Source organism: Theropithecus gelada, chromosome 2 (genome assembly GCF_003255815.1).
Source record: "Theropithecus gelada isolate Dixy chromosome 2, Tgel_1.0, whole genome shotgun sequence".
NCBI classification, from domain to species: domain Eukaryota; kingdom Metazoa; phylum Chordata; class Mammalia; order Primates; family Cercopithecidae; genus Theropithecus; species Theropithecus gelada.
In genome coordinates this window covers 89385560-89411259 of record NC_037669.1, presented here as the reverse complement: position 1 = coordinate 89411259, position 25700 = coordinate 89385560, and the positions used below count along the sequence as shown (strand labels likewise).

Below are 25700 nucleotides of genomic sequence, written 5' to 3'. Positions count from 1 at the left end.
CTATTTTCATTTCAAGGAATTTTGAAATTCATTCTTAATTTCTTCTTCTAGCCATTGGTCATTCAGGAGAATGTTGTTTAGTTTCCATGCATTTATATAGTTTCAGATGTTTCTCTTCCTATTGATATCTAGTTTTATTCCATTTTGGTCTGAGAAGATACTCGATATGATTTTGATCTTGTTATAAATAAAGTTTTGGTGTCGTAAAAGAAATAGCACTCGAATATAAAATTTTCTTTTTTTTTCTTCTCAGTAAGGCAATTTCCTTCTATAGAAGGGTGCGCCCTCACAGATGGAGCAATGGTGAGCACACACCAGGACAAGGGAGGGGAAGGGGTTCTTATTCCTGACACCTGTGGCCCCTGCTGCTGTGTCATTCCCCCTGTTGACTAGGGTTAGGCCACACAGGCTAAACTAATTCTGATAGGCTAATTTAGAGAGAGTGACGTGGTGAGTGGTTTGGTGGGAAAAATGGTTATGGCAGAGCAGGTAATCGGAATGAGTCAGGGTGGAGCAGGTTATTGGAATGAGTCAGGGTGGAGCAGGTGATTGAAAAAAGTTGCTTTATGAGGAAGTTAAGTTTAAAAGTAGAAGGCAAAGAATTGAACATATGGACATACTGATTCTTTGAAGAGAAATTTAGAACTAATATCTAACAATCTTATTTTTTTTTTTTGAGACTTGTTTTGTGTCCTAACATATGATTAATCCTGGAGAATGTTCGATGTGCTGATGAGGAGAATGTGTATTCTATAGCTGTTGGGTGAAATGTTCTATAAATATCTGTTATGTCCATTTGGTCTGTGGTGCAGTTTAAATCTGATGTCCCATTGTTGGTTTTCTGTCAGGATGATCTGTCCATTGCTGAGAGTGGGTGTTGAAGTCCACAACTATTATTGTGTTTGGATCTCTCTCTTCATTTGGGTCTAATAATATTTGTTTTATATGTTTGGGTGCTCTGATGTTGGGTGCATATATATTTATAATTGTTACATTCTCTTGCTAAATAGATTGCTTTATTACTATGTCACCTTGTCTCTTTTTACAGCTTTTAACTTCAGGTCTTTTTTTGTCCAATATAAGTACAACTATTCTTGCTAACTTCTGGTTTTCTTTTGCATGGAATATCTTTTTTATTCCTTCAGTTACAGTCTATGTGTGTCTTTATAGGTGAGGTGAGTTACTCGTAGGCAGTATATAATAGGGTCTTTATTTTTTATCCATTCAGCCTATCTGTATCTTCTAAATGTATATTTAATCCACTTGTATTCCAGATTATTATTGATAGGGGAGGATTTACTCCTGTTATTTTACTGTTTTCTGATTGTTTTGTATATCCTTTGTTTCTTACTTCCTCTCATTATTTTTACAGTTGAGTGGTGTTTCACAGTGATAAGGTTTTCTTTTTCTCTCTTGTTTGTGTATGAGTCCTACCAATGAGTTTTATTGTTTCGTATGTTTTATTGATGGTGGTTATCATCTTTTTACTTCCAAATGTAAGACTCTCTTGAGTATTTCTTGCAAGATCAGTTTAGCGGTGATGAATTTTCTTAGTTTTTCTTGTCTGTGAAAGATTTTATTTATTCTTCATTTTTAATGTCTAGGTTTGCTGGGTGTAATATTCCTCATTGCCATTTTTAATTTTAATTTTTTCTTTCAGTACTTTGAATATATCATCCCACTCTCCCTTGGCCTGTAAGTTTTCTCCTGAGAAATTTACTATTAGTCTAGTGGGGTCTCCTTTATATGTGACTTGACACTTTTCTCTTGCTGCTTTTAAAATTATTTCTTTGTCTTTGACTTTTGACAGTTAGATATATATGTCCCTCAGTGAGGACCTGTTTGGGTTGAATCTGTTGGGGTTCTTTGAGCTTCCTGATTCTGGATGTCCATATCTCTCCCAATACTCAGGGGAATTTTCTTCTATTTCATTAAACATGTTTTCCCCACCTTTTCCTTCTCTTCTCCTTCTGGAATATCTATAATACTTTATTCACATGATGGTGTTCCATAAATCCTGCAGGCTTTCTTCATTTTTATAATTTAGTTTTTGTCTGCCTATGTTATTTCAAAAGACCTGTCTTGAAGTTCAGAAATTCTTTCTTCTGCTTAGTCTAGTCTGTTCTAGAAGCTCTTGATTTTATTTTTTGTTTTAGTAATTGAATTCTTCAACTGTAAGATTTTTTGTTTGGTTTATCTTTTCTCAAATTTCTTATTCAAATCATGAGCTGATTTCCCCAATTTTGTTGAATCATCTGTCTTCTCTTGTATGGCACTGAGTTTCCTTAAGATTAACATTTAATTCTTTTTCTGGCATTTCACGTATTTTCTTATATCTGATAATTTGTTTTTCTTCGTAAGTGACATGTTTTCTTGCTTTTTCTTGGTTGATATGTCCTTATATTGATTTGTATCCATCTAGCAGAAAAGTCGCCTCTTCCAATTTTATGGAGTAGGTTTCTTAGGGAAATTCTAATTTGAATGAGTCTTGGGGCATTGGTTTGGTGGGGTGTATTGACCTAGTTTCCATGTAGTTTTTTCAGCTGTAACCCATAGTAGTGGAATTTGCATGTTTCTGAGTGGCCTAGGCTGAGAGAGTTTGTGGTGATAATGGTACAGGTTTTCCAGGGATGGGCTTGCTGGGGCTGTTTCTCTGGGTGGGGCATGTGTATGTACACAGTAGATCAGCCAACTTGGGGTGCGGTCAGCTGGGGTTGGGGCCATGAGCCATTCCTCTGGTTTTGAACATAGGTATACAGTTGCTTGGCTGGTTGGTGGACGTGCCTTCCCAGAATGTCTTGGGCTGTTTCTCCGGCCCAGGATGCAGGCAAGCAGCTGCTTAGCTGGCCGGGGGACATGTCTGCCAGGGTCTGCCTGCAGGGCCTTTTCTCAGGTGCTAGATGTGGACACAAGACTTTCTGACTGACCTGTGGGATTGTCTATCAGGCGCAGCCCACAGGGCTGTTTCTTTGGCTTAGGACACAAGGCTACTCATCTGATCTGGATTTTGCCCACCATGGACAGCCCGTGGAGCTCTTTCTTTGGCCTTGTATGTGGGTGAGTGGCTGCTCAGCTTTCCTGGGTGCATGTCTGCTGGAGGTGGTTCACTGGGTTTCTCTGGCTCATGATGTGGATGTGCACCTGCTTCACTGGCCTGGGTCTGTGTCTGCCATTGGCAACCTGTAGGGCTGTTTCTGAGGCCTGGTATGTGCAAGGCTGCTTGCTTCGCTTGGGGGAATACGTCAGGGGCTGGGGGGCAGACTTAGGGCTGTTTCTCAAGCCTGTGATGTGGCTGCAGCTGCTCAGCTGGCCTGGGGGTGCTTCTGCAGAGGGTGGCCCACAGGGCTGTTTCATAGGCCTGAGATGCAGACACAGGATCGCTTAGTTGGCCGGGAGCATGCCTGCTAGAGGTGGCCCACAGGCCTGTTTCTTGAGGCTGGGATGTGGGTACACAACTGCTCAGCAGGCCTGGGGGTATGTCTGCCAGGGGTGGCTTATGAGGCTGTTTCTCAGGTCTGGGATGCAGGTGTAAAGCTGCTCAGCCAGCTCAGGGGTGTGCTTACTGGGTGTGGCTTGCAGGGCTATTTTTCAGATCCAAGACTTGAACTCTTTGCTGCTTGGCTGGCCTGGGGGCACGCCTGTGAGGGTGGCCTGTGGGACTTCTCTCAAGCCCTTATTGGGAGCATAGGACCTTTGGGTAGGCCAGGGGCATGTCTGTGGTGGGTGGGAGTGCTGCAGGCTTGTAACCAGGCCACTGGCCCCAGGGAATATTGGCTCCTTGTAGGCTCAGGGACCTCTTCTGCTTGGGGGAGGGTGGGCAAGGACGTGGCTGGCTCTCAAGGTCATGTTCACCCTGGGTGGGAATGGCAGACTTTCTTCTGGCTGGAAGTGTAGCAGCAGGCATTGGTTTCCCTGCCGTGCAGGACCAGAGTCACAGGCAATCCTGAGCCCAAGCTTTGTGCATCTGGGGTTGTGGCATTTAGCCATCTGTGGGTGCTTGGTATAATGAAGATGGAGCCCCAGTGTTGGAGAGGTACAGTGCCTACTGTACCCCAGAGGAGGGAGCATTCCAGAGGTGGCTCTAGTCTCAAGATGGTGTCTTGCTACAACAGCTTGGCTCACAAGGGGTGGATTAGCACACGTTGTGTTCCCAATCTGGAGCAGTGTAGTTGCATGAATTTCTGGCAGCTTTCCAAACTGGGCTCAGGGCGTGTAAGGACTGTAGGCCTTTGCAGTGGTGGTAGGGGATCGTGAGGATCTTCTGCTTACTTTTCCCTTACAATGGGAAGTCCCTCCTGTCTTTGGGCTGGTTTGGCGAGACGGTGCTGCAGAGGTCAGATGCCTTTACACTGCCTTCTTGAATTTCCAGTCACCACAGATGCATCTCCACTCCCCTGTGGCATTCCGCTTTTCTTTCTTCAACACTTCAGTCAAATCTTAGCTATTTATTTTTTTACCTTTGTTCGTTCTTGTGGAGGAGATAAGCACCAGGTGTTTCTAGTTGGCCATCTTGCTCTGCCAAGCTCTTTTTTTTTTTTTGAGACAGGATCTTAGTTCTGTCACCCAGGCCGGAGAGCAGTGGTACGATTATAGCTAACTGCAACTTTGAACTCCTGGGCTCAATCTTTTAACAACCAGCTATCCCAGGAACTAACAGAGTGAGAACTCACTCACCTTCCCCCTCCTGAAGGGCATTAGTCTCTTCATGAGAGATCCGCCCTCATGACCCAGACACCTCCCATTATGACCCACCTCCGACATCGGGGATCAAATTTCAACATGATGTCTGGGAGTACAAACATTCAAACTACAGCACCTGTGATCACCACAGCTGTTGAACATAGTATTATAAGTACTAGCTAGTACATACAGTAAGGTAAGAAACATAGAGAATGGAAAGGAAAAGTTGAAATAATCATATATATTTGATATGATTTTATGTGAAAAAGTGCAATAGAATCTGTAGAAAATACTGAAAATAACTAAGGGAATTCGATGGCTACAATGTCAGTATTGTATTGATTGATTGATAGATGCAAAGTCTTGCTCTGTTGCCCAGGCTGGAGTGGAGTGACACAGTCACAGCTTACTGTAGCCTTGGCCTTCCCATGTTCAAGCAGTCCTTTCACCTCAGCCTCCTGAGTAGCTGGGACTACAGGTGTGCACCACCATGCCTAGCTAATTTTTAATTATTTTTATAGAGTCAGGATTTCGCCATGTTGCCCAGGCTGGTCTCAAGCAGTCCTCCCACCTCAACCTCCCAAAGTGCTGGGATTACAGGCATGAGCCACTGCACTTAGTCAAAACGTCAGTATTTTAAAAGCACATTGTTTTTCTCTATGTTTGCAAAGAAGAATTACAAAATGAATAAAACAATGCTATTTATAGTAGTATCAAAAGTATCAAATGCTAAGGAATGAAATAAATATAAGACATTCATGTTGAAAACTACAAAAATATTGAAAAAATTAAAATCTAAACAAATGGAAAGATTTACTATGTTTACAAATTGAAAGACTATCATAAAGATGCCAGTTCTCCCCAAGTTAATCTAATGATTTAATGCAATCCTGATAAAAATCCAGCAGGCCTTTTTTGGGTATGGAAATTGAACAGCTAATTATGACATTCATATGAAAATGCAAAAGGTTACAAAGAACATGATAATCTTGAAGATTATCTCAACTAGAGGACTTATGCTGCCAGATATCAAGATTTATTATAAATTAAGACTGTGATTTGGGGTGAAAGACAGACTACTGAAACAGAATAGAGGAGCCAGAAATAGACCCTGGAGCCACACCTGTGGGCTAACTCTGGCTCACTGATGTCTTTCCAAAAGTTGCTCTGCCAATCAGCAGGTTGTTACTAGAAACTAGCTCCAACCCAAGTGCCCTGGGAAGTTGTGCCATCACCAGCAGGCTGCATGTTCTTGTGGAAGCCATTCTCTTTCCCACAGATTCTGGATCTTAGCCTTGAAGGGAAAGGGGTTCTTTTAAGTTCTCAGTTTCTTGCTTGTCCACTCCGTGGACATATATCATCCACTAGTGCAGTGGAGAAATGATGCCCTTTACAATAAGTGATGCTATGCCAATTGAAATTGAAAATGATTACCTATCCAATAAATGATACTGGACCAATACTGAAAGCAATGAATATTGATTCCTGCCTCGTAGAATATACTCCAAACTCAATTCCAAGTAGATGGTAGATCTGAATGTGAAATGTAAAAATAATTCACCTTGAAGAAAGCATAGGAAACTGTTCTTCTTGACATTGGTGTATACAAGATTTTTTATAAAGATACAAAAAGCACTAACCATAAAGGAAAAGATGGGTAAGTTATACTTTATTAGAATGAAAATTTTCTTGTTCAGAAGATCATTAAGTAGAGGGAAAAGGAAGTCACAATGAGTTATTTTACAAAAGGCTTGTATTCAGAGCATATAAAGAATGGCTAGAAGTCAAAAATTAAAAGATAATCTAATAGAAGAGCAGGCAAAAGGCTTGAGTAGACTCCTGAAAAAACACATATCCTGGTGGCTCAAAAACATATGGAGGGTGCTTAATCTCAGTCATCAGGGAAATGCATATTAAAACTATAGTGAGCTACCACCAGATGGCCACTTTATCGACTAAGAATTAAACCAGTATACCAAGTGCTAATGAGAATGTTGATTGGTTGTTACTCCCAGACATTACTGATGGTGGGGAAAATGTTATTAGCACTTTGGAAAACTCCTTGGCACTATATACTAAAGCTGAATACATACATACCTTATAATTTAACAATTCTACTCATAAATATGAACCCAACAGCAAAATACCTATGAAATGTTAGTATCAGCTTTGTTCATAATAGCCTCAAAATGGAAAAAGTGAAAATGTTCATCAGCAGCAGAATGGGCAAATATGTGGTATATTCATACAACTGAATGTGATATAGAAAGGAAAATGAGTTAGTTATTGCTACATACAATACGATGACCCATCACAGACATATTATTGAAAAAAGAAGCCAGATATGAGAATTAGTGTTATTATGATTTTGTATACAAAAAGGACAGAATCAGGCAAAACTGAATCAGGTGATATTTTTCAGATTAGTGGTTATTGACTGGGAGCAGTAACTTGTGCCTGTAATCTCAGCACTTTGGGAGGTTGAGGCAGGAGAATCACTTGAGGCCAGGAATTTGAGAACAACCTGGGTAACATAGCGAGATCTTGTCTCTACAAAAAATTTAAAAATTAGCATGGTGGTGTGTGCCTGTAGTCTTAGCTACTCAGGTGGGTAAGGTGGGAGGATTGCTTGAGCCCAGGAGTTCCAGGCTGCAGTGAGCTATGAATGTGCCATTACACTTTAGCATGGGTGACAGAGTGAGAACCTGTCTCAAAAAAACCTTTTTAAGGGTGTGTGCATTGTGTTGATGACTGGAGGAGGTACTGGTGGCTTTTAGGATACTGCTACTGTTTTATTTATCTAAGTGGTGGGCAGACAGGTATGTATACTCTTTAAAAATTTATTTAGCTAGTGGGGTGCAGTGGCTCATGCCTGTAATCCTAGCACTTTGGGAGGCCAAGGTGGGTGGGTCACTTGAGGTCAGGAGTTTGAGATCAGCCTGGCCAACATGGTGAAACTCTGTCTCTACTAAAAACACAAAAATTAGTTGGGTGTTGTGGTGGCCACCTGTAATCCTAGCTAGTTGGGAGGCTGGGGCAGGAGAATCACTTAAAACCTGGGTTGCAGTGAGCCGGTATTGCACCACTGCACTCCAGACTGGGCAACAGAGCAAGACTGTCTCAAAAAACTGTTTTTTTATTTAGCTGTACACTAATGATTTTCACACTTACGGATGTTACATATTAATAAAACATTTATTTTAAAAAGTAAAACAACTTTGTAAAGAAGTTGATAAAAGTATAAAACTAAACAATATGGAAAAATCTGAAAAATATATTAAACAAAAGAACACAAATAAAAGTTTACATTCTGTATTGATTCCATTTATATGAAGTTCAAGAATAAGCAACACTACAAATCTATGGTGATAGAAACCAGAACAGTAGTTGCTTCTTGGAAAGGGTTGACTGGAAAGAAGTATGAGGAAACTTTCAGGGTGATTAAAAAGTTCTGTATCTGGATGAAATGTGGGTTATTACATTTGTCAAAGCTCATTGTACTGTATGTTCATGATCAGTATTTTTTACTATATGTAAATTATGCATCAATGAACTGGATTAAAGGTTTAAAAATAAAAAGTCACAGATAAAAACATTTTTGCAGTGATACAACAAAAATAAGCAATCAGAATATAAAAGATGTCTTATAAACCAGTAAGAATAAATAATAGGTGAGTACCAGATATGGTGGCTCATGCTTGTAATCCTCAGTGGAGGATCATTTGAGGCCAGGAGTTCAAGACCAGCCTAATCAACGAGTGAAAGACCCTGTCTCTACGAAAAAAGAGAAGAGAGAAAAGAAAAAATTAGGTGGGTGTGGTGGTGCATGCCTGTAGTTCTGGCTACTCAGGAGGCAGCCTGTGTGACAGAATGAGATCCTGTTAGGAAGGAAAGAAGGAAGGGAAGGAGGGAGTGAGAGAAGAAAAGAAAAAAAAAGAAAGAAAAAGAGTTATTCATAGAATAGCAAGTTAAAATCAGAATGATGAATGGTTTTATACATATCAGTTTGAGAAAATTGAAATGTCTCACATATTCAGATATTGGCACAGATATGTTACCATTGGAATGCTTATATGCTGGTTGTATCTTGTGAAGTTAAATGTGCATGTCCTATGACCTAGCCATTTAATTCTTAAGTACATACCTTAGATAAATGTTTTTCAAGCTATCTTTATCAAATCATTAGGAGATTATTATGGTTATATTTAGTGGCTCACTTTTCTGTATGAATAAAAAAGAATAGAATAATAAATATCTAAATATATTGCTATAACAATTATCCTATCAAGAGAGAGAAATCACTAATTTGAATAGAGAATATTTAATATAAATAATTGTTAACTAGTAAAAAGTGGTTAACTGCTAAAAGGGCTAAAGGAAGACTCAAAGGAATAGCAAATGCAGAAATCAGCTACTGCCTGTAGGGCTGAGAGGGAGTGGAGAAGCAAGAAACTAAGAACTTAACCCGTATCTCTCTAGCCTAAGGTTCAGAATTTATGGGAAAGAGCATGGATTCCATAGGAATGTGTAGCCTGCTGGTGGCGGTGAAACTTGTCAGAGGGCATGCGTTGGAGCTGGTCTATAGGAGCAACCTGGATGGTAGATAAACTTGTGGAAAGGCATGAATGAGCCAGAGCAGATTCATAGGTGTGGCTCTCCAGGTGGTAGAGAAACTTGCCAGAGAATAAGGGCCATAGCTAGTGTGTGCAGGTGGCTAAGATAAGCACTGCTGGGCCTCCAGTGTTACAAGTCCCCTGGGTAGAGTGCTTACAGTAAAACAGTAGCACACCAAATCCCTTCAGCACGCTCTCTTAAAGCCTAACTCCCCGTGAGCTGGCAAAAGAAAAATGTTTATAGGGTTGTATTAGTCTCTTTTCAAGAGAAGGATTTTGTGTGTGTGTGCTCTGGAATATTTGTTTCTATGGAAAACCCAGACTAATACATCTATATATAAATAAAAGATATTACGGAGGCTGAGAAGTCCCAAGATGGGCAGTCAGCAGACTATAGACCCAGGAGAGCTTACGGTGTAAGTTCTAGTCCAAGCCCAAAGGGCAGAAGACCAGTGTTCCAGCTCAGAGAGAATGGCAGGCGGAGCAAATTCTCTCTTACTCTGCCTTTTTGTTCTATTCAGGCTTTCAGAAGATCAGATGTGGGCCACCCACATTGGGGAGGGCCATCTGCTTTATTCAGTCTATTGATTCCAGTGTTAATCTCATCCAGAAACACCCTCACAGGCACATCCAGAATAGTGTTTAATCAAATATCTGGGCATCCTGTGGCCCCAGTCAAGTTGACACATAATAGTAACCATCACAGGCTCCAACTCCGGTATTACTAACCAGGGCAAAGAAGGGTGAGTTTAGTGCTGAGGGGCAATAAATTGGTAACCGGCACAATTGCATGTAGCATCATTAAGTTTTTTCTCTTCATGAGATTTGCTTCAATTTTATGTGAATGGGGTTATGATCTAAAACATATTTCTAAGTCTGGGCCATGGTAAGAAAAAAATACACAAAAGCGGATCTGGAGAAACTTCTACACATGTACACATGAAGACATCCACAGAATTGTTTGTAGTAGCAAAAGATTGGTAATGTCTTACATGTCTACCAACAAGACAAAGTTGGAGAAATACAGATGCTCCTTGACTTACAGTGGAGTTATGTCCTGGTAAACCCATTGTAAATTGAAAATATCATTAAGTAAAAAGTGCATTTAACTGATAAAGATCAAACCTGTAATCCTAGCACTTTGGCACACTGAGGCGAGAGAGGATCACTTGAGGCCAGGAGTTTGCAACCAGCCTGGGCAACATAGTGAGACCCTGTTTCTACAAAAAATAAACAAGAATTAGGTGTAGTGGAGCATGTCTGTAGTCCCAGCTACTCAAGAGGCTGAAACGGGAGGATTGCTTGAACTCAGAAGTTTGAGGCTGCAGTGAGCTGTGATCATCACTGCCTCCAAGCCTGGGTGACAGAGTGAGACCTTGTCTTAAAAAGAAAGAACACACACACACACACACACACACACAAAAAGAAAATGCATTTAATACCTCAATAAATATATTTTAAAGTTGAAAAATCATTTAAGTTGAACCACCTTAAGTTCCAATGCTTCTTGACTTATGATGGGGTTATGTGTTGATAAACCCATCATGAAGTTGAAAAATTTTAAGTAAAACCACCTTAAGTCAGGGACCATCTCTGAATCATGGAATATATTTTACAATGAAATAGTATTCAAAATGAAATGAATGAACTGTAGCTCACATATTAATATAAACAGACCTCATAAACATAACATCAATCAAAAACTAAGTGTGCAGAATACTCACTATATGAAGCTATTTCTATGAAGTGTAAAAGCATGCGAAAGAATACTGTGTGTATGCATGAAGGCTATACTATGTAATGAAAGTAGAAATAAACAATGCATAAGAATAATAAATACCAAGTGCAATGTATCTGGGTAGGGGGTACAAAATGTATGGGCACTGTTTCTTTTCTTAGTTGTGGAGTGAGTACATGGCCTTATTATAATACTAATATTTCATACCTTTTCTTTCCCAAATACTTCATGATATATTTTAAAATAAAACTTTCTGTTTTGGAATAATTTTAGACTTTTAGAAGAGTTGCAAGATAGTATATAGTTCCTGAATATCCTTGTTCATTCAGCTTGCCTTAAATGTTTCCATAACCATGATATAGATAGTACATAGTTCCTGAATATCCTTGTTTATTCAGCTTCCCTTAAATGTTATATTTTTCCATAACCATGATAAAATTATTAAAAGGAAGAAATTAATATTTGTAAGTTATTATTATTGGGGCAGGGGGTAGCCCTGTCACCCAGGCTGGAGTTCAGTGGAGCAATCTCAGCTCACTTCATCCTTTGCCTCCCAGGCTCAAGCCATCCTTCCATCTCAAGACTCCTGAGTAGCTGGGACTACAGGCACATGCCACCATGCCAGACTTTTTTTTTTTTTGGTAGAGACTGGGTTTCATCATGTTGTCCAGGTTTGTACTGAGCTCCTGGTGTCAAATGATCTCCCTGCTTTGGCCTCCTAAAGCGTTGAGATTTACAGGCATAAGCCACCACACCTGGCCTGGTGGAATATTAGGAACTTAACCATAGACTTTGTTTGAATTTGCTCACTGCTGTTTCTTTTCTGTTCTATAATCCAGTCCAGGATGATAGATTTTTGAAGAGGCGTTAAAACTGGATATAAAATGCCTTTTCTCTTTCAGTTTTATTTATCTTAAAGAATTATATTTAAAAAGTCAATTTTTTTTTAGTTTCTTGTTTCTGCTGGAATATACTTTCATATTTTAAAATAACTTGCTTATATTTCTATTTCTTACTTTTTTCATTTTTATTTTATTTTATTGCAGGTGTGTACCACCATGCCCAGTTAATTTTTGTGTTTTTAGTGGAGACGGAGTTTCACCACTTTGGCCAGGATGGTCTCGATCTCTTGACCTTGTGATCTGCCTGCCTTGGCCTCACAAAGTGCTGGGATTACAGGTGTGAGCCACTGTGCCCGGCCTCATTTTATTTTTATATATTCACTCTGCAGTATAAATCAGGACTTCTGCTCTATTATTATTTCCTATTCCAAACATACTTCTCCTTTCATTCTTCCAATATATTTACCTTTTTTGGTTAATTTAGTATTTGGCTTATGATTAATTCATAACTTAGCTATATAGCATCTTAAGATTATATCTTGTATTACTTTTTGTTTTCTTTGGAATTAATATTTAACTTATTTTTTCATTTATCTAGTTTTTCATGTACCTATCAATTTCTCCCCAAATTCTTTGCTGGAAATGAAACTGTTAGACCATTCAGATGTTTTGGATTTTGGTTTTTGTACCTCACTTCATAATCATGAAATTGACCTTTGTCTCTTTTCATGTTGGACCCTCTCTATTTCCTAGGTCCTATTCTAAACTTTTTCTTGGTCAGTTTTCTAATTTTTGTCCTCTGGGAAATCCCCTGGGAGTTTCCTAAGAAAAAAATGTCACGGAAGGCATTTTTTTTTTTTTTTGAGTGTTTGAATACCTGAAAGATCTTTATTTTGCTCTCATGCTTTATTGATAATTTCAGTGGGTGTGGACTCCTAGGTTGGGAATTATTTATCCTACATTTCAAGGCATTGCTTCATTTGCGTTGCGTTTTTTTTTTTTTTTTTTTTTTTTTTTTTTTTGAGATGGAGTCTCGCTTTGTTGCCCAGGCTGGAGTGCAGTGGCCGGATCTCAGCTCACTGCAAGCTCCGCCTCCCGAGTTTACGCCATTCTCCTGCCTCAGCCTCCCGAGTAGCTGGGACTACAGGCGCCCGCCACCTCGCCTGGCTAGTTTTCTTTGTATTTTTTAGTAGAGATGGGGTTTCACCGTATTAAGCCAGGATAGTCTCAATCTCCTGACCTCGTGATCCGCCCGTCTCGGCCTCCCAAAGTGCCGGGATTACAGGCTTGAGCCACCGTGCCCGGCCTGCGTTGCATTATTAAGATGGCATTCTGATTTTTGATCCTTTTATTACCTGGAAGCTTTTTAGACTGTTTTTATTTGCAGGATTCTGACACTTTACTGTGATATACTTTTGGGTATGTCAAAAGACAAAATTACAACAGATTTACTTATAGATCTCTTTGGCCTTTATTTGTGAGTCATGAGTTGGGGTAGCCTTCGTTCTACAGAATAGAGTGAGAGCTCCCACTAGGCAGTAGCAGAATGTGCATTTTGTAAAGTCGGAACAGAGAAATGGAAAAATAGAAAAAACGCTTGACTGGTTAATGTTAGCTTACTTTTTTGTAAGGGTTAAAGCAGAGAGGACTTTCATTAAACACTGACTCAGGTAGCCTGGAATCTCTTGTGTTCAGCAAAAACTGGTCTTTTTTTTAGATCTGTCTGCTTCATTCAAGTTTCAGTTTGATTATGTGGCACTTAACATGAGTAACTTCATTTTGATTTGGTTGATCTGTTGCACCTCCTAGTGCAAGAGCTCAGTCCAAAACAATGGCCTTTCATAATTTCGTCTAACAGATATGTATTATTTTTCCCCTTACTATTTTTTTGTGCTGAGTACTCAGTCTGGAAGCTAATGTTTTTCCATTCTCAGTTTTTTTTTTTTCATTGTTTTTAGGATTATTTTCTCCCTTAATGTTTTTTTCTGTTCTTGTAACTCTTTTTTTTTTTTTTTTTTTTTTTGAGACAATCTTGCTGTCACCCAGGCTGGAGTGCAATGGTGTGATCTCGGCTCACTGCCACCTCTGCCTTCTAGGTTCAAGTGATTCTCCTGCCTCAGCCTCCCAAGTAGCTGGGATTACAGGTGCTTGCCAACATGCCTACCTAATTTTTGTATTTTTAGTAGAGATGGGGTTTCCACCATGTTGTCCAGTCTGGTCTCGAACTCCTGACCTTGGGTGATCTGCCCGCTTGGCCTCCGAGCGTGCTGGGATTACAGGTGTGAGCCACCATGCCCGGCCTCTTGTAACTTCTGTTACTTGAATGGTGCCTCTCCTATCTAGGCTGAGTCTGTAATTGTCATTTTTTCCTAATCTTTTCTTTGTTTTTATCTTTTTATTCTTTGTTCTGGTATATATAGGTAATATCTTCCAAGGCTTCTATTGGATTTTTGTTTCTTTCTTTTATTTTCATTTCTTTTCCTTCTTCTTTATTTCTTTGAGATGGGATCTGACCTGTGCCCCAGGCTGGAGTGCAGTGGCATGATCACAGCTCACTGCAGCTGTTACAGGAAAGGGGTCCCAATCCAGACCCCAAGAGAGGATTCTTGGATCTTGTGCAAGAAAGAATTCAGGGCGAGTCCATAGACTCGCCCTCAAGTGAAAGCAAGTTTATTAGGAAAGTAAAGGAATAAAAGAATGGCTACTCCATAGACTAAGCAGCCCAGAGAGCTGCTGGCATTTTTATGGTTATTTCTTGATGATATGCCAAACAAGGGGTGGATTATTCATGCCTCCTCTTTTTAGACCATATAGGGTAACTTCCTGACATTGCCATGGCGTTTGTAAACTATCATGGCACTGGTGAGAGTGTAGCAGTGAGGACAACCAAAAGTCACTCTTGTGACCTGTATTTTGTACCAACTTCCTGTCTCATCCTGTGACTTAGAATGCCTTAACTGTCTGGGAATGTAGCTCAGTAGATTTCAGCCTTATTTTACCCAGCTGCTATTTAAGATGGAGTTGTTCTGGTTCACATGCCTCTGACACAGTCTCAACCTCCCAGGCTCAAGCCATTTGCCCAACTCAGCCTCCTAAGTAGCTGGGACAGCAGGCATGAGCCACCATGCCAGCTAATTGATTTTTTTTTTTTTTTTTTTTTTGTGGAGACAGTGTTCCCCCTGTGTTGCACAGGCTAGTCCTGAACTCCTGGGTTCAAGTGATCCTCCCACTGTGGCTTCCTAAAGTGCTGGGATTATAGGCGTGAGCCATTGCACCTGGCCATATTTTCGTTTTCTAAGAGCGTTTTCTCACTATCTAAATGTTATAACTTATTGTTCTTGCTTTATGGATGTAAATCTACTTTTTCTCTTTGGGACTATTTTTTTTTTTCTACTTGCTGGATTCTTTCTCCTCTGAGTCTCCTTTTTCTGTCTTCCTCAAATCTTTCTGTTTTGACTTTTGTGCTTTGTGCTAAAGGCTTTGTTTAAATGGCTGCTGAGCGTTAGTTTTGCAAGTTTGAGGCTGAGAAGAGGGCTTTATACTAGTACTTGATTAGCTAGCTACCTTGACATTTTCATTTCATTTGAAGTTTTGCCTCACTCCCAGCCCAACTGCTACTATCCTTGTCTTTTTCTCTTTACCTAGTTATCTTGACTAATCCTTCAGTATTACGCATGGAGGTAGAAGCCTCTGCCATTGTCCTGGCTGCCCAATAGGAATAGGGGTTGGAATCTGTTTTCAGATTGGTGTCCATCCCTGATACTCAGCAAAACCTAGGTCCCTGAACCTTGAGCCTGACTTGTCCAAATTCTCTAGGAGTGATTGTTCTCTTTTCAGATTGGTGGTGGACACATGTCTAGCCCTACTTGGTGGGCAGAATAGAGGAAGAACCATAGAGTTCTGATTGTTTTTCTTGAACAGTGTCAACTAGTTCTTTTGTTATCAGACCCATGCCATACCCAGGCCTCCTGAATTGTCTGATGCCTTGAATTCCTAATATTTTCTGGGGTTTTACAATGGGAATTGACTCTTGTTGACTTCTCTGCATGTGGGCTTAGATTTCAGTATTTGTCTTTTGAGTCTTACGCTTCCAAATGTTTTAAGTGCTTCTTGTTTGCTGTCATCTAAATTATTTTGTTCTAGGCAGATGTCTGATACCTACCGCGTATAAACCCTTGCTGGGCTGGCTCTGGTGATACATAATGTTATAGTTCCTCTGTCTGCCTACAAGGAGTGCATGTTGGCTTGGGGTGATAGGTGAATATAAATATGAAGACATTTTTATATTTGAACATGTTAGATAGAAGTCAAGTGCAGTGTATTATGGATACTACACTGAGGGTCTGAGCTGTTGGCTTCACTGGGACAGGAAGGGAGAGGGGAGAAGAGCAGGGAAGATTTTAGAAATTATTTGGTATTGAACTGCCTTGAAAGAGAAGTTTACCATGTCTTAGAGGTTGATGGTGTTTGGAGTAGTTAGAAATTGCTTGTGGTGGCAGTCAGGTGCCCTCAGACCATTGCATGATGTTTGTTGGTTATTTAATGTCATTTTCCCTGTCCTCATTAGTGTTAGAATCTCTTTGTTTCAAGAGCCTATTCAAGTAGGTACCTTGTCTTCATTACATCACCTCTAAGCCAGGATTCTTCTTAATAGGCACCTCCTGGGCTCATTCTCTAGCTTAAGTATTGCTAGCTTAAACATCCTCTTAAATATTGATATATTATTTGTTTTTTTAAAATAAATGCTTTGTGCTGGAAGACTGGTACCAGTGATCCAAACTGCATCAGTTTGTTGGTTTGTTCTCCATATAGCTCCCTGAAGCCATCTTTCTCATGTCCTAGCTTAATCTAGACTTGAGTTTTGTATCATGCTTTGACTTTGACACTTGCATGTACTTCTGCTATAGATTTTTTGCTTGATTCCAGCTTCCAGTTTACCTGGAGCATTTCTACCTTCTACCTCTTCTTTCTTGTTCTCTTAGTGTGATTTGACTTAGCTGCCCATTCCTGTGCTGCCTGTAGCAGTAACATTGATGTTGGCTCTTTTGTAAGAACATTTCTACCATCAAGCTGGAGAGTGTAAATCTGACTTTTTTCTGAATCATAGATAGTTTCACACGTATTTGATAGCAGATTTCTCTTTTAAAGTGTATCGAACACATTATTCCTTAGATTAGCCAAAGTTTTAAGAATAACAGAATCTAGGTGTGGCATGGTGGCTCACGCCTGTAATCCCAAAGAAGCCAGTCAAAGCTCACCAGAACCAGACGGCGACAAAAGCAATCTCTAGTTGTCCTCATTTCTCATTATACACTAATTATAATGCATTAGCATGTTAAACAACACTCCCACCAGTGTGCCATGACAGTTTATAAAGGCCATGGTGGGCCGGGCACAGTGGCTCATGCCTGTAATCCCAGCACTTTGGGAAGTCAGGGCAGGTGGATCACTTGAGGTCAGGAGTTTTGAGACCAGTCTGGCCCACATGGCGAAACCCCGTCTCTACTAAAAATACAAAAATTAGCCAGGCATAGTGGCGCACGCCTGTAATCCCAGTTACTCAGGGGGCTGAGGCAGGAGAATTGCTTGAGCCTGGGAGGTGGAGATTGCGGTGACCTGAGATTGCACCACTGCACTCCAACTTGGGTGACAGAGCGAGACTCCGTCTTAAAATAAAAAACAACAACAACAAAAAACGCCGTGGCAACATCTAGAAGTTACAGTATATGTCTGAAAGGGGGAGAAAGCCTCAGTTCAAGAACTCCCCACCCCTTTCCCAAAAAACTCATGAATAATCCACTCCTTGTTTAGCATATAATCAAGAAATAACCATAAGTATACTCAGGCAGCCCATGCCGCTGCTCTGTCTATACAGTAATCATTCTTTTATTCCTTTATTTTTAAAATAAACTTGCTTTCACTTTACTCTGTTGGCTCACTCTTAAATTCCTTCCTGTGTGAAGCCGAGAACCCACATGGCCTCCCAGCTAAACCCCAATTTTGGGGTTCACCCTGTGACAAGTAGGAGCGATCACATCTCATTTTTTATCAGTGGGGTCTTTGTGACCTGTACATTGTGAAATCAGTCCTGCCAAATTCCTGTCTCACACTTATAAGTGAGAACATGTGTATTTGGTTTTCTGTTCCTGTGTTAATTTGTTTAGGATAATAGCCTCCAGCTGCATCCATGTTGCTACAAAGGATATGATTTCATTATTATTATTATTATTATTATTATTATTATTATTATTATACTTTAAGTTCTAGGGTACATGTGCATAATGTGCAGGTTTGTTACATATGTATACTTGTGCCATGTTGGTGTGCTGCACCCATCAACTCGTCAGCACCCATCAACTCGTCATTTACATCAGGTATAACTCCCAATGCAATCCCTCCCCCCTCCCCCCTCCCCATAATAGGCCCCGGTGTGTGATGTTCCCCTTCCCGAGTCCAAGTGATCTCATTGTTCAATTCCCACCTATGAGTGAGAACATGCGGTGTTTGGTTTTCTGTTCTTGTGATAGTTTGCTGAGAATGATGGTTTCCAGCTGCATCCATGTCCTTACAAAGGCACAAACTCATCCTTTTTTATGGCTGCATAGTATTCCATGGTGTATATGTGCCACATTTTCTTAATCTAGTCTGTCAGTGATGGACATTTGGGTTGATTCCAAGTCTTTGCTATTGTGAATAGTGCTGCAATGAACATACGTGTGCATGTGTCTTTATAGCAGCATGATTTATAATCATTTGGGTATATACCCAGTAATGGGATGGCTGGGTCATATGGTACTTCTAGATCCTTGAGGAATCGCCATACTGTTTTCCATAATGGTTGAACTAGTTTATAGTCCCACCAACAGTGTAAAAGTATTCCTATTTCTCCACATCCTCTCCAGCACCTGTTGTTTCCTGACTTTTTAATGATCGCCATTCTAACTGGTGTGAGATGGTATCTCATTGTGGTTTTGATTTGCATTTCTCTGATGGCCAGTGATGACGAGCATTTTTTCATGTGTCTGTTGGCTGTATGAATGTCTTCTTTTGAGAACTGTCTGTTCATATCCCTTGCCCACTTTTTGATGGGGTTGTTTGTTTTTTTCTTGTAAATTTGTTTGAGTTCTTTGTAGGTTCTGGATATTAGCCCTTTGTCAGATGAGTAGATTGCAGAAATTTTCTCCCATTCTGTAGGTTGGCTGTTCACTCTGATGGTAGTTTCTTTTGCTGTGCAGAAGCTCTTTAGTTTAATTAGATCCCATTTGTCAATTTTGGCTTTTGTTGGATTTCATTATTTTTTATGGCTGCATAGTATTCCATGGTATATATGTTTCACATTTTCTTTATCCAGTCCACCAGTGATGGGAACCCAGGTTGATTCCATGTCTTTGCTATTGTGAATAGCGCAGTGATAAACATGCGCGTACATGTGTCTTTTTGGTAGAATGATTTGTTTTCTTTTGGAAATGTACTCAGTAGTGGGATTGCTGGGTCACATGGTAGCCTTAAGTTCTTTGAGAAATCACCAGACTGCTGCCCACAGGGGCAGAACCAATTTACATTCCCATCAATAAGTATATAAGTGTTCCCCTTTCTCCACAGTCTTGCTGGCATTTTTTTTTTTTTTTTTTTAAAGCTTTTAGTAATAGCCATTCTGACTGGTGTGAGATGCTATCTCATTGTGGTTGTGGTGATGATGAGCATTTTTTCATGTTTGTTGGCCGCTTGTATGTTGTCTTTTGAGAAGTGTCTGTTCATGTCCTTTGGCCATTTTTTAATGGGGTTGTTTTTTGCTTATTGATTTAAGTTCCTTGTAGACTCTGGATATTAGTCCTTTGTCAGATGCATAGTTTGCAAATATTTTTTCCCAGTCTGTATGTTGTCTGTTTATTTTGCTGACAGTTTTCATTATTTTTGTTTGTTTGTTTGTTTTTGCTGTGCAGAAGAAGCTCTTTAATTAGGTCCCACTTGTCAATTGTTTTTGTTGCGGTTGCTTTGGAGACTTAACCACAGTTTGTTTTTGCCAAGGCCAATGCCGAGAAGGTATTTCCTAGGTTTTCTTATAGGATTTTTATAGTTTGAAGTCTTACATTTAAATCTGTAATGTATCTTGAGTAAGTTTTTATGTATGGTGAAAGATAAGCATCCAGTTTCATTCTTCTGCATATTGCTAACCATTCCAGTGCCATTTATTGCATAGGGAGTCCTTTCCCCATTGCTTTTGTCAGCCTTGATGAAGATCAGACAGTTGTAGCTGAGCTTTATTTCTCAGTTTTACAGCTTTATTTCTGAGTTTTCTATTCTGTTCCATTGATCTTTGTGTCTGTTTTTGTACCAGTACCATGCTGTTTTGGTTACTGTAGCCTTATAGTATGAAGTCAGATAGTGAAGTGCTTCTGGCTTTGTTCTTTTTGCTTAGGATTGCTTTGGCTATTTGGGCTCTTTTTTTATTCCATATGAATTTTAGAATTATTTTTTAAATTCTGTGAACAATGACGATAGTTTGATAGGAATAGTGTTGAATCTGTAGATTGCTGTGGGCAGTATGGCCATTTTAACAATATTGATTAAGTTCCTGAGCATGGAATGTTTTTGCATTTATTTATGTCATCTCTGATTTCTTGCAGCCGTATTTTGTAGTTCTCCTCGTAGAGATCTTTTACCTCCTTGGTTAGCTATATTCCTAGGTATTTTATTTTATTTTATTTTTTTGTGGCTATTGTAAGTGGGACTGTGTTCTTGATTTGACTCAGTTTAGATGTTATTGGTGTATAGAAATGCTATTGATTTTTGTACATTAATTTTGTATCCTGAAACGTTGCTTAAGTTGTTTATCACTTCCTAGAGCCTTTTGACAGAGTCTAGGATTTTCTAGGTATAGAATTACATTGTCAGAATGATATTGATAAATTATACAATAAAGATATAAGGATATTTCTAGCTCGGATACTTTTTTTTTTTTTTTTTTAGAGTCAGGGTTTTGCTCTGTCACCCAGGCTAGAGGGCAGTGGTTCAATCATAGCTCACTGCAGCCTCAAACTTCTGGGCTCAAATGATCCTCCCATTTTAGTCTCCTGAATAGCTAGGACTACAGGCATGTGCCACCATGCCCAGCTAATTTTTAAATTTTTTTGGTAGAGTCTTGCTGTGTTGCCCAGGCTGGTACCATACTCCTGGGCTCAAGCAATCACCCCTGCCTTGACCTCCTAAAATGCTGGGATTACAGGCGTGGGCCACTGTGCCTGGCCTTAGGTACCATTTTTATTAGTCTCTACTGTACTTTGGTGGATAAATATATTCCTGCCACTTACTAATGACACTTAACATTTCAAATTTTAATGAGATTATATGGAGAATTGACATTTTCATCTTTTTGATAAGAAAAAAGGTTTCTTGTAGTTATAAAGACTTCATTTCTGTTAGCTCTGGGAACTGATTTATGTTTGAATATTGTCATAGAATTTGAAATCAGCACACTTAGCATACATTTTTAAAATATAGTTCTAAATACTTAACACTATTACTTTTAAATGCGTTTGACAGATTTTTCATTATACTTGCAACTTAATTTTTAAAAATACATTGGAATTTTATAATAGTTATCATTTGCTCATTAACCACCATGTCCTAGGCACCAGTAGTAGGTATTATACATTCATTATTTTAACTAATCTAGGTACCACTAGTAGGTATTATACATTCATTATTTTAACTAATCTCACAGTAGTCTTGTGAGATATTACTACCTCCATTTTTTAGTTGAGGAAACTAAAGGTGGCTGAGTAGAACATAGGTTATATATGACAGAAGGTGTATTTGGACTCTCTTAATCTGCCTTGAGTATTAAGCTGTTTGGAACTCACTGAGTGACTTAAGTTTAGAAAGATCACTGATAGTCTAGACCAGTATTTTTTGAGAGCCATTTACAAAGTCTGTTGAGTTGTATGTGGCTTGCTCTTTACCCTGCTAGGCTACTTTAAAAAGTGAATAAATGAATACAACATATTTATGAGGTTTTCTGTTTCTTTACCCTACTAGTCTATTGGGTTGTATGGGGTTTGCTCTTTACCCTATTAGGCTACTTTAAAAAGTGAGTAAATGAATACAACATATTTATGAGGTTTTCTATTTTTGAACACATGAGCAATAGAGGTAACTTTGAACTATAGCTCTCTGGTCAGCTGGAAAGCTTTTCATTCATGGGGAATTATATAAGAGTTTGCTAAGTTAGTAATAGACTGTGGGCTATTGGAAAAAGAAGCCTCAGGGTTTGAAGGTTTATATTAATATGTTTTGCCTACTCCTGGGTCTTGAAGATAGCCTATGGTAGGCAGAGGAGGGTTGTAATTTGTTTTGTGATTTTGTGTACATATTTGAAACCAAATTTTTTAAGGGGTTAAAATGATGTAGATAACCTAAGTCTTTCATGGCCTTTGATGAATGGCTCACAGGCAACTCAAACTGATATGTATCTTTTCCTTGTGCTCCCAAGTCTTGCCTGTTCACTGCCGTTTCCTAGTGTACCTTTTTCTGGATGTATTATTGGCTTTGTAGAGAGGATAATGGACCAGGGTCTTTTTCTAGCTCTGTTTTGGATGATTTATGACAGTGAGCATGACTTTCTGATGCCTCAAGTTATCCTCTGCCACATAGCTATTTTTCCATGTAAATTTTAGGTGGGTAAATGAACTAATAACCTTTGAGCTATGACTAGGAAGATTATATCTGTGCCATGGTTGGTGTTCATTCCAATTTTTCTCTTACGTTTGTTTCAGTGCTAGTGTTAGGACTCAAAAAAGAACATGTATCTTTGTATTAATCTTTAATCCTTCTTGTAATTTTGTTTAATATTAAATATCATAAATTAGGAAACAATTTAAAAGCAAATGTTATAGCATGTACATCTAGAGGAATGTTGTACCTATAACAGGCACTTGGGCCGATTATATAATTATTTTAATAATATTGGGCTTTTATAAAAAATATTTGGAATTTCCCTCAGAGTAAGTTTACAAACTGTCAAAGGATAAAAATTTGCTACCAAGTTGAAAATAATATTTGGAAGCTTTGGGGTTACAGTGGAGTATTGAATATCTGTATTTAACTTTGCTTCTCTCTGAAACACTACAAAAAAGAAGATACAGAGATTATAAAATGTCATATACCCATAAGGACAAGGAAATTGGCAAGGCATTGAAAGAGTAGGAACTGTCACTTAGTAGAGCTGAGATAGCCGAATCCCAAGGTGGTAGCAGGAATAGCTGAGAACTAATATGCTTGTTTACACAGCATATCCTCAAAAAGCATAGTAAATTTTAGCACCAGATACCTTTAGAACTGAGGATGAATATATTTTTAAGTGGTTCTCCTTTACTTCATCTCATTTGATGGCCACTCTTATCTCATCCTGGTAGAAGTTTTGAGGTTTGTTTTTGATGGAGGGTTAAAATAGAGCATCCTTGGATTGGGAGATTTCATGCACAGTTGAAGAAAACCGTTCCATATTAAAACTGGGTGGGGGGTGGTTAAGTGACAGTATGCCTACTGAATATTGAAGACTGACAGCCTTCATCCTGTACTTGGCTCTCAAAATCCTGGCAGCCAGTCCTTTCCCCTTTCAAGCAGGAGACTAGAAGACTTTTGTGTGGGCAATCCATGATAAGGGGAAGGCCCTGGACTCTGCAAAATACATTTTTTCTTTGTCAGCTGAATCTATGTTAGTCACTGCCAATAAAGGAGTGCAGTAGGGAGGTTATTAGGAAGAAGGGATGTGGTTCTTCATGGTTTTTTTTTTTTTTAATCACAGTGGCAGACTGCTCTGCAAGTAGTTGATACCCACAGTATTTCCCATGGCAAGCAGTGGTCTTTGTTCTGATGCATGACCTTCAGCAACATCCTTTCTCACTGAGCAGTCAGTGGATAGCATATTTCTGCAGTAGTCGAACATTTCCTCACAGATCTGTATCTTAGCCTTTTGGGGCCCCTTTTGTAAGTTGGTAAGCCTTTTTTTTTTTTCCTTGTTTACTTTTCCCTCAGCCTTAAATGTGGCAGCTGCTTTCTGTAGTTGCTACCTCCGTTATATATTAGAGCTCTCTTCCATTTTCAGTTGTTTACCATCTTTTACCTATTTAATATTTCTTTATAGTAAATTTTTCCTGTTTGAATGATTGGTATATTTTCTGTCTCCTGACTTTTCCCACTTGATACTGTTGAAGTCTGGGTCTCCACAACAAATGATACACTGAGATCTCTGTGCAGTGAACCATAAGGTCATCAAGCTTCACCCAACTATTTGGAGCTTCCAGTTAACTTTTTATTTCCTTTGCCTTAAATATGAACTGGCAACCAAGGATACAGGATATTTGAGGATGCCTCTAACATGAAAGATGGCCGTATTTAACTATCTCCCATTCTGTCCCCCAAAATGAAAAATCACTTTGTAGGAAACAGACTGCACAGGGTGAAGAAAGATTACCATTAATATCCTCTGAGAGATAAAGGAAGATATTGCATCTATGAAACAGGAGCAAGTGAGATCTCTGGGGTCTTTTTTGTAAGGTCATTAATTCCTTTCATAAGGGCCCTGTTCTCATGATCCAATCACCTTTTCAAAGGCTTGATGTCTGGATACGCTTATATTGGGGATTAGGTTTCAACATACGAATTTGCAGGAGGAACACAAAACATTCTGTCTGTAGCATATATAAATATTAGAATGGTGCAAAAGTAATTGTGGTTTTGCTATTGAAAGTAACAGCAAAACCCCTAGTTACTTTTGCACCAACCTATAGCTTATAGTTTGGGAGTTTATTTTTGTTTAATCTAGCAATCTGGATTATTTAGTCCTTTTGCAGTTTGATATAGTTAAGTGTAAGTGTATCATCTTGGTCCTTGTTTTCTTTTTGTTCCTTAGTTTCTCAACTTATCCTTTCTTACTTACCTTGAATTAACTCAGCATTTTAATTATTTCATTTAGGGTCCTCTATTAGCTTACTGGTTTTACAGCTTTTCCGTTAGTGGTTATCCTAGAGTTTGAAACATGCACTCCTTTTTGTTGTGTGTGTGTGTGTTTTTTTGAGATGGAGTCTCGCTCTGTCACCCAGACTGGAGTGCAGTGGTGCCATCTCGGCTCACTGCAGCTTCTGCCTCCGTGGCCTCAGCTTCCCGAATAGCTGGAACTACAGGTGTGTGCCACCACACCTTGCTAATTTTTGTATTTTTAGTAGAGACAAGGTTTCACCATGTTGGCCAGGCTGGTCTCGAACTCCTGACCTCAAGTGATCTGCCCGCCTTGGCCTCCCAAAGTACTGGGATTACAGGCATGAGCCACTGCGCGCAGCCTTTTACCCTTTTCTTTTTTTTTTGAGATGGAGTCTCGCTGTGTCGCCCAGGCTGGAGTGCAGCGGCACAGTTTCTGCTCACTGTAACCTCTGCCTCCCAGGTTCAAGTGATTCTCCTGCCTCAGCCTCCTGAGTAGCTGGAATTACAGGCGTGTGCCACCATGCCCAGCTAATTTTTGTATTTTTAGTAGAGACGGAATTCACCATGTTGGTCAGATATGAGGTCAAACTCCTGACCTTGTGATCTGCCCGCCTCGGCCTCCCAAAGTGCTGAGATTACAGGCGTGAGCCACCGCACCTGGCCCCTTTTACCCTTTTCTTTTTTCTTTTTTTTTTTTTTAAATTATTATTATACTTTAAGTTCTAGGGTACATGTGCATAACGTGCAGGTTTGTTACATATGTATACTTGTGCCATGTTGCTGTGCTGCACCCATCAACTCGTCAGCACCCATCAACTCGTCATTTACATCAGGTATAACTCCCAA

At 39.5% G+C, this 25700-nt stretch overlaps 1 protein-coding gene and 1 pseudogene across 1 annotated transcript in view; one reads left to right on the top strand and one right to left on the bottom strand.

Annotated features, from left to right (window-relative positions):
- The window catches only part of LOC112618353, a 29944-nt pseudogene extending 14317 nt beyond the window's left edge, over positions 1 to 15627 (bottom strand).
- The window catches only part of DOCK3 (dedicator of cytokinesis 3), a 682478-nt gene that overhangs the window by 97735 nt on the left and 559043 nt on the right, over positions 1 to 25700 (top strand). The window lies entirely within an intron of this gene.